We start from the raw sequence: 10,307 nt of genomic DNA on the forward strand, positions 1-10,307 counted from the left end.
AGCCAATCAGGGTTATAAAGTCTCAAAAAAGAAAGCTCAATTATGTCAACAACAGGTCCAATATTTAGGATTACAACTGTCTCAAGTAATTCGCAAACTAGGACAGGAAAGAATAACTCCCATAGGACAATATCCTCTGCCTCAGACCATAAGGCAACTCAGAGGCTTCCTAGGAATAACTGGATACTGCAGACTTTGGATTCCTGGGTATGGGGAATTAGCTAGGCCTCTTACAGCCTTCTGAAAGAAACTTTACACCAAGGAGCAACCACCCTAATATGGGAACCAGAACATATTAAAGCCTTTAAGACATTAAAAGGGGCCCTACTCCAAGCCCCTGCCCTTAGTTTACCTACTGAAGATAAATTTAACCTATTTGTCACTAGAAGAGGAGGAATAGCCCTAGGAGTGGTAACACAAAAGAATGGACCTGTTCAACAGCCGTAGCCTATCTCAGCAAGGAACTTAAGATGGTATCTCAGGGATGGACCCACTGTTTGCAAATAATTGCAGCGGTAGCCCTACTAGTCCCTGAGGCTATCAAAATCACCGTGGGAAGAGACCTTATTGTCTACACGTCCCATGATCTCTTAGGAATTTTAAACATGAAAGGAAGACTATGGCTTTCACACAGTCGCCTTCTAAAATATCGGGCTTTATTTCTGGAATGACCCATAACTCAGATAAGAACTTGTTCTACTTCAAATCCAGCTACTTTCCCACCAGAAACATTAGAGGAAAGTCCTGAACATGACTGCCAACAGGTACTAGCTATGAATTATTCATCCTGAGAAGACCTTCAAAACCTTCCCCTGTCTAATCCAAACCTCACCATGTTCACTGATGGATGTTCCTTTATGGAACAAGGAGAACGCAAAGCAGGATATGCTGTGGTGACTCTACATGACACTTCAGAGGCACAATCTTTGCTCCCAGGCACAAGGGCACAACTTGCAGAATTGATAAGCCTAACAAGAGCCCTCGAACTAGGGAAACAACAGGGAATTAATATTTATACTGACTCTAAATATGCCTACCTAATCCTGCATGCACATGCAGCAATTTGGAAAGAAAGAGGATTTCAAACAATTGGGGGAACAGCTATAAAAAACTATGAACAGATCTTAAAACTATTAGAAACTGTTCATTTACCCAAAGAGGTAGCAGTAATCCACTGCCCCGGACATCAAAAAGGAATAGCCAAAATAACAGAAGGCAATAGATGAGCAGATCAGCAAGCCAAAGAAGCTGCTAAGGGGACTTTACAACAAATGACAACCTTAGCCCCTTTAATATGGACAGGTCCTCCCCCAGAGAGAAGACCCCAATACGTGCAGGAGGAAACAGAAGGCTTTATCTAGAGGAGGTAACCTCTTACCTTCTGGGTGGATTCAGATGGAAGATAACAAACTTTACTTACCTGCCAAATCCAAATGGAAGATTTTATACAACCTACATCAATCTTTCCATCTGGGAGAAGAAAACACTCTCAAATTAACTCGAGATATTTGAAGGGAAACATATTTCAAAAACAATTCAACAAATAGTCAAAGCCTGTGAGACATGCCAAAGAAATAACTCATTTAACTCTGCCAAAAAGCCCCCAAGGCTACAAAGGACAGGACAATTCCCTGGAGAAGACTGGCAACTTGATTTTACTCACATGCCAAAGAGTAATGGATTTCAATAATTATTAGTTACGGTAGATACCTTTACTGAGTGGACTGAGGCCTATCCCTCCAGAACTGAACAGGCAGGAGAAGTAGTCAAAACCTTATTACAGGAAATAATTCCTCAATTTGGGCTGCCCTGCAGCCTCCAAAGTGACAATGGAGTTGCTTTCAAGGCTGCTGTCACTCAGGGAATATCCAAAGCCCTAGGCATAAAATACCATCTCCACTGTGCATGGAGGCCCCAATCCTCAGGAAAGGTAGAAAAGACTAATGATATCCTAAAGAGACATCTAAGAAAACTCACTCAAGAAACTCACTACCCATGGCCTAAAATGCTTCCTCTAGCCCTACTCGAAATCAGGAATACCCCAAAAACATTAGGGCTCAACCCATTTGAGTTCTTATATGGGAGGCCATTCCTAAGAAATGATATCCTTAAAGATCAAGAAACTGCAGATTTAGTGGCTCATATCACAAAGTTGGCCAAATTTCAAACTAAATCTGTAAATATCCCATATCTGAGCCAATCACTTCTCTACCTCTATATGAGCCTGGAGATCTAGTCATGATAAAGACCATACCTTCAAATTCTCCAAATTTAGACCCTATTTGGAAAGGACCTTTTCCTGTAATCTTATCTACCCCCTCTGCAGTAAAAGTGCTGGGACAAGAGAACTGGATCCACCACTCTCAAGTTAAAGCCTGTCATTCTGAGTTGACTCCCAAAGAAACTTCCTCCCAAGAAACTGAGGAATGATACGCCTGCACTCCAATAGAAGACCTAAAATATCTCTTCTGCAGAGACAATGGTGATATGTAAACTTTTCTTCCTCTCTTTATTATTGTAGACAGATCCACTGAAACTAATTCTTTCCTAAATTGGGTCCAGCAATATGCCACTAAGTTACAGAAAGATAATTGCTGGATATGTGGACTATTACCCCTTTCCAGCACCTCTGGACTACCTTGGTGGGTTATTTCCTTTACAGGGAGATGACTGGACAAATTTACAGTCCTTAATATTAGAACAAAAGAAAGAAAGACCCTCCTTACAAACTGCTACTCATACTAATGTTAGTTTATGGCCTATCAACAAAACTCTATCACTACCGGGTCATAAAAAGGCTTTCACTTTAGAGCAGACCAATGTTCAAATTTCTGCTGCTGTTAAGTCACATACAGGCCCATCTACTTCTAAGTCTCCACCACTGCCATCAATATGTCTCAGATATAAAGATGGTTATTATCAGGTTTGGGATGAAAATTTATGGCTTACACCCACAATTGGGCATCTAAACCAAAAGGCCCCAATCTGTTGGGAACAACATAACCATACCTATGATAAATGGCCTAATAGTACTTGAGAATTAGGATGGACCCTAGAGTCACTATGCCAACAAATTGTAATTTTACAAGCCAATGATTGGTTTGGAACTAATTGGCTTTCTAGACCTGAAATTAGCTGGCCAGCACCCAATGGGACACAATGGATATGTGGAACTAACTTATGGCCCTGGCTTCCCCCAGGCTGGGTAGGAAGATGTACTATTGGGTACCCCTGGATGTACGGGAGATGGACCCCAAGTATAGATCAGCCAGCAAATCTCCCCAATCTCAAACATAAATGGGGATGATCTGTTTTTTGTTGGTATCATCATTTAGCTTCAATGTTTAGCCCATAAATTGGTTTAGAAGATGTAATGTCGCTTGTGGAGACTAAACAATTATACACAAACCACCCTCCATGACATTGAAGAAAACATTTCTCTCCTTAACACAGAAGTGACGCTTATGAGGAAATTTGTCTTACAAAACCAGATGGCTTTAGATATCCGCACTGCAGCCCAAGGTGGTACTTGTGCCATTGTTAGAACTGAATGCTGTGTTTACATCCCTGAGAACTCTGGCAATGTGACTGACTTACATTCTCAGATAGAGGCCATGTCCTCCCCAGATTTATCATGGGAACAAATTCTTAGCTCCTGGTTCTCTGGTACCTCCTGGTGGAAAACATTATTAGTCTCTGTCATCACCATCATATTCGTTGGCGTGTTCCTATGCTGTGGCATTTACTGTTGCATTAATCTTATCCCAGTACTCATAACTTCTTGTTTCTTTTATAGACTGCCCATCTCTCAAATGACCCTCCAGTCTATTACTTCTCAACCAGACTTGTACTGTAGACCCCTTGATCAACCCGATTTCTAAAAGGGAACTCCAAACTGCTTGCCCCATGATGCCCCCTTCCAGCTCGAAGCAGCTGGAGCAGTCGCTGCCCCCTTTCCTTACAGCAGTAAGGAGTTCCTAAGATAAAGGGGGGAATGAAGCCAGAATTGGGGAAATTGGGGACAAGCAGTTAGTGTAGAAATAGGGAATTGGGTAAGATCAAGAAGATGGAGGCCATGAAAGCCATCTGCCTCTGGAAGTTGGAGATCACCCTGGGAGAATGGAATGTCAAGAACCTGCAGAGCCCATTGATAACCAAATTTACCTGCCAGTTGTCAGGGACTGCAAGCAAGGAGATGCTAATTAATACCCCCTGGGCCCTTACCTAGCTGAATTACTTTGGCCCTGCCCCTGCCCCATCCCCTTCTCACTTTTTACATCTCACCTGCAAAATTGGGCCTAATCCTATAGGAAGGAAGGAAAGAGATAAGGGGAAAAGAATTGGAGAATAAAACCTATAAAAAGGACAAGATTTGCTCATCCTATGGATTCCACCTTTGGATCCCCTTCTTCAACCCAGGAGAGGTCTGCATTTACTTTTCTTTAATAAAGCTTACTTTCTACTCTGCACTTGCCTCAGCGTGCTTCTCTGGCATTATACTTCACCTGAGGAAACAGGACTCATCACCGGTAGACAGCAGTATCAACAGCATGGTAGAAGAAATGACAGAAAAGGAGTTCAGAATATACATAATTAAAATGATTTGTAAAGCAAAGGATGAGATAAGAGAACAAATGCAGGCAATGAATGATTACTCAAATAAGCAGTTGAAACAGCAACTACAAGAATCAAAAGACCATTTCAACAAAGAGAGAGAGATTCTCAAAAAAAAAAAATCCTTGAAATGAAGGACACAATAAATCAAATAAAAAACTCAATGGAAAACATCACCAGTAGGCTAGATCACATGGAAGACAGAAATTCAGACAATAAAGACAAAATATTCAATCTTGAAAATAAAATTGACCAAACAGAAAATATGGTAAAAAAATCACTAAAGAAACCTCCAAGAACTATGGGACATCATGAAAAGACCAAATATAAGAATTATTGGGATTGAGATACAAACCAAAGGGACGAACAACCTATTCAATGAAATAATATCATAAAAATTCCCAAACCTGAAAAATGAAATGGAAAATCAACTACAAGATGCTTACAGAAAACCAAATACACCCAATTACAACAAATCCACACCAAGGCACATTATAACGAAAATTTCTAAGATACAAAATAAAGATAGGATTTTGAAGGTTGAGAGAGAAAAACCAATACTATTATCAGCAGATTTCTCAGCCCAGACCCTAAAAAGCTAGAAGGGCCTGGAGCAACATATTTCAAGCTCTGAAAGAACATGGTTGCCAACCAAAAATCCTATACTCACCAAAATTAACCTTCATATTTGAAGATGAAATAAAATCCTTCCATGATAAACAAAAGTTCAAAGAATTAACAAATAGAAAGGCTGTGCCACAGAACAGTCTCAGCAAAATATTCCATGAGGAAGAAATGAAAAACAACAATGTAGGTCAGCAGATGGATGAAAAAGAAAGACCCATCAATATGCTGCCTTCAAGAGACTCATCTCATGGAAAAGGATATCGCACACTAAAAGGTGAAAGGATGGAAAAAAATCTATCATGAACACAGACTCAGTAAAAAAAAAAGTGGAGGTTTCCATCCTTATATCAGATAAAGTGGACTTCAAGCCAAAGTTAGTTAGAAGGGATGAAGAAGGACATTTCATACTGCTTGAGGGAACCATAAATCAAGAAGACATAACAATTGTAAATATTTATGCCCCAAACAACAGTGCATCCCTGTACATCAAACAAATCCTTCTCAATTCCAGGAACCAAATAAACCACAACACAATAATTCTGGGCAACTTTAACACACCACTATCACCACTGGACAGGTCTTCCAAACAAAAACTGAACAAAGTAACCATAGAATTCAATAACACAATCAATAACTTAGACTTAACAGACACATATATATATAGTGTATATATATATATATAATATATATAATATTCCATCCATCAACAAGTAAATAAACTTTCTTCTCAGCAGCACAAGAATCCTTCTCTAAAATAGAACATGTGTTATGCCACAAAGCTACTCTTAGCAAATGCAAAAAGATAGAGATACTGCCTTGTATTCCATCAGATCATAATGGAATGAAATTAGAAATCAATGACAAAATAAAAAACAGAAACTACTCCAACACCTGGAGATTAAATAATATACTATTGAATGATACATGGATAACAGAAGACATCAGGGGGGAAATAAAAATTTCTTAGAGGTAAATGAGAATGGAGATACATCATATCAAAATCTCTGGGACACTATGAAAGCAGTACTTAGAGGAAAATTTATTTCATGGAGCGCATTCAATAAAAGAAGAAAAAATCAACAAATAAACGGCCTAACACTACAGCTCAAAGCCCTAGAAAAAGAGCAGATCAGTACCAAAAGTAGTAGAAGACAGGAAATAGTTAAAATCAGAGCTGAAATCAATGAAATTGAAACAAAAGACACAATAAAAAAATAGACAAAATAAAAAGTTTGTTCTTTGAAAAAATAAACAAAACTGATAAACTCTTAGCCGCACTAACAAAGAGAAGGAGAGGGAAAACTCAAATTACTAAAATTCTTGATGAGAAAGGAAATATCATAACAGACACCACTGAAATACATAACATAATGAGAAGCAACTTTGAAAATCTATACTCCAACACAATAGGAAGGATCAAAGACATTGACAAATTTTGAGAGACATATGATCCTCCCAAACTGAACCAGGAGGACATACACAATTTAAACAGATCAATTTCAAGCAATGAAATAGAAGAAGCTATCCAAACCTATCAAACAGGAAAAGCCTGGGACTAGACGGATTCTCAGCCAAGTTCTAAAAGACCTTCAAAGAACAACTTATACCAATACTCCTCAAAGTATTTCATGAAATAGAAAAGGAGGGAACCCTTCAAAATTCATTCAATGAAACTAGTATCACTCTGACACCAAAACCAGACAAAGATACATTAAGGAACGAAAATTTTAGACTAATATCTCTGATGAGTATGGACACAAAAATTCTTAACAAAATACTGGAAAATCACACACAAAAACAAATTAAGATAATGCACCATGATGTGGGGTTTATTCTGGGGAAGCAAGGTTGGTTCAACACCCAGAAATCAATAAATGTAATTTATCACATCAATAGACTTAAGGTTAAGAATCACATGATTATTTTGATAGATGCAGAAAAAGCATTTGACAAAATACAACACCACTTCATGCTCAAAACACTAGAAAAAATAGGGATAGTAGGAACATACCTCAACATTGTAAAGGCTGTTTAAGCTAAGGCCACAGCCAACATCTTTCTTAAGGAAGAAAAAGTGAAACATTCCCTTTCAAAACTGGAAAAAGTCAGGGATGCCCTCTTTCACCAATTCTATTCAACATCATTCTTGAAATACTAGCCAGAGCAATTAGACAGACCAAGGAAATTAAAGGGCTAAAAATAGGAAAAGAACTCAAGCTGTCACTATTTGCCACTGACATGATTCTATACTTAGAGGATCCAAAAATACTCTACCAGATAACTTCTAGAACTAAAAAATGAAGTCAGCAAAATAGCAGGATATAAAATCAACACTCATAAATCTAAATCATTTTTATTCATAAGTGATAAATCATCTGAAAGGGAAATCAGGAAAACAACTTCATTCACATTAGCCAAAAAAAAAAAAAAAAACTTAGATGGGAATCAATCTAACCAAAGAGATGAAAGACCTCTACCATGAAAACTATAGAACATTAAAGAAATAAAATGAAGAAGACCTTAGAAGAAGGAAAGATCTTCCATTTTCTTGGATAGGCAGAATTCATATTATCAAAATGGCCATACTTCCAAAGGCACTGTACAGGTTTAATGCAATTCCAGTTAAAATCCCAATGGCATTCCTCATAGAGAAAGCAATCATGAAATTCATCTGGAAGAAAGAAAGACCCACAATAGTCAAAGCAATCCTGGGCAGGAAGAGTGATGCAGGAGGTATCACAATACCAGACCTCAAACTCTACAATACTAACAAGAACAGCATGGTATTGGCACCCAAATAGACAGGTAGACCAATGGTACAGGATAGAAGAGACAGAAACATACCCACATAAATACAGTTTTCTCATACTAGACAAAGGTGCCAAAAACAGACAATGGAGAAAAGATAGCCTCTTCAACAAAATGAATACTAGAAAAACTGGAAATCCATATGCAATAAAGTGAAATTAAACCCCTATTTCTCACCCTGTACAAAACTCAACTCAAAATGGGTCAAGAATCTAGGAATTAGACCCGAGACCCTTCACCAAATAAAAAAAATGTGGGGCCAAATCTTCATCACGTTGGCTTAGGACTAGACTTCCTTAACAAGATCCTCATAGCACAAGAAATAAAGGCAAGAATCAAAAATGGGAGAGATTCAAACTAAAAAGCTTTTTCTCTGCAAAGGAAGTAATCAATAATGTGAAAAGAAAGCCTACAGAGTGGGAGAAAATCATTTCCACACACACTTCAGACAGAGCACTAATCTCCAAAATTTATAAAGAACTTAAAAATATTTACACCAGGGCTTTTTCCACAGGGTGATCCAAGATGGTGGTCTAGAGGGTGACTGCATCTCCAGTCGCTCCAGAACCCCGGATTTAAGAAGGGGAGGCATTGAGCGACTCGGACTAAAATCGAGCCATGGGGTGAGTCTCCCCCACCGGGTGAAGCTCAGCCCGGGCAGCAGGCCCGGATTTGGGTGGCTTATTAGAGTAGGGCAGGGCAGCTAGAGTCTTCCCCAGGCAGCCCTGTGCACTGCAGTGGTGGGATCCTCCCACAGGGCCAGATTCTCCAGGTTCTCAGAGCAGGCTCCCCGGTGAGAGCCTTTCTGCACAGAACCAGCTCCAAGTCCCTGAGCCAGCGCAGCGAGCTACAGCCCGCAGGTTGCTTCACGGACCAGGACAGGGCAGCCAGGGACTTCCCCAAGCAGCCTGGCTCCCTCCGGTGGGAAGCGCCTTTCTAGGCTAGCTTCTCGGACAGAACGCCCAGTGAGAGCCTTTCTACATAGAGCCAGCCACAAGTTCCCAAGCCAGCAGAGACCTCTGACCCACAAGCAGCCTCTGGGACCAGGGCAGGGAAGCCAGAGACCCCTCCAGGCAGACCTGCACCCTCCGGCCACAGGCTTTTTCCATGGGGCTATCCAAGATGGCGAAGTAGAGGGTGACTGCATCTCCAGTCGCTCCAGAACCCAGGATTCAAGAAGGGGAGGCATTGAGAGAAGCAGACTAAAATAGAGCCACGGGTGAGTCTCCCACACCCGGTGAAGCTCGGCCCGGGCAGCAGGCCGAGATTCGGGTGGCTTATTAGAGTAGGGCAGGACAGCTAGAGGCTTCTCCAGGCAGCCCTGTGCACTCTGACTGTGGGCTTCTCCCACACGGCCACCTTCTTGGAGCAGGCCGTCCAGTGAGACCCTTTTCACACAGAGCCAGCTCCAAGCCGTGGAAACAGTAGGAGGCTAGGAGCAGCTTTCTTCAGAAGCACTGCATTATCAAGTTACTCCAAGACTTCAGGATACTGAAGGCTGGGAGGAGATACACTGGAAATCTACAGGGACACTATAAGCCAATATAGAAAATCTGCAAAATCACAGAGTCCCACTGACACCTGACCAATATGAGAAAACAAGGGAAGAAAATGTCCCAAACAAACCTAGATACTATATCAATAAAACCCAATGCAAGCACAGCAGAAGAAATGTCAGAAAGGGAGTTCAGAATGTACATAATTAAAACAATCAGGGAAGCAAATGAGGAGATGAAAGAGCAAATGCAGGCATTGAAGGAGGAGATAAAAGAGAAAATGCAGGCATTCAATGATCACACTAATCAACAGTTAAAAGAGAAAACACAGGAACCAAAAGATCATTTCAATAAAGAGTTAGAGATACTGAAAAAACAAACAAACAGAAATCCTTGAAATGAAGGAAACAATAAACCAAGTTGAAAACTCCATAGAAAGCATAACCAATAGGATAGAACACCTGGAAGACAGAACCTCAGATATTGAAGAAAACATATTTAACCTTGAAAACAAAGTTGACCAAAGAGAAAAGATGGTAAGAAATCATGAACAGGATCTACAAGAATTATGGGATATCATGAAAAGGCCAAATTTAAGAATTATTGGGATTGAGGAAGGCTTAGAGAAACAAACCAAAGGAATGAACAATCTACTCAATGAAATAATATCAAAAAATTTCCAAAATCTGAAGAATGAAATGGAAAACCAAGTACAAGAGGCTTATAGGACTCCAAATATACAAAATTACAACAGACCCACAC

The sequence above is a fragment of the Sciurus vulgaris genome (genome assembly GCF_902686455.1).
Source record: "Sciurus vulgaris genome assembly, chromosome: X".
Classification (NCBI taxonomy): domain Eukaryota; kingdom Metazoa; phylum Chordata; class Mammalia; order Rodentia; family Sciuridae; genus Sciurus; species Sciurus vulgaris.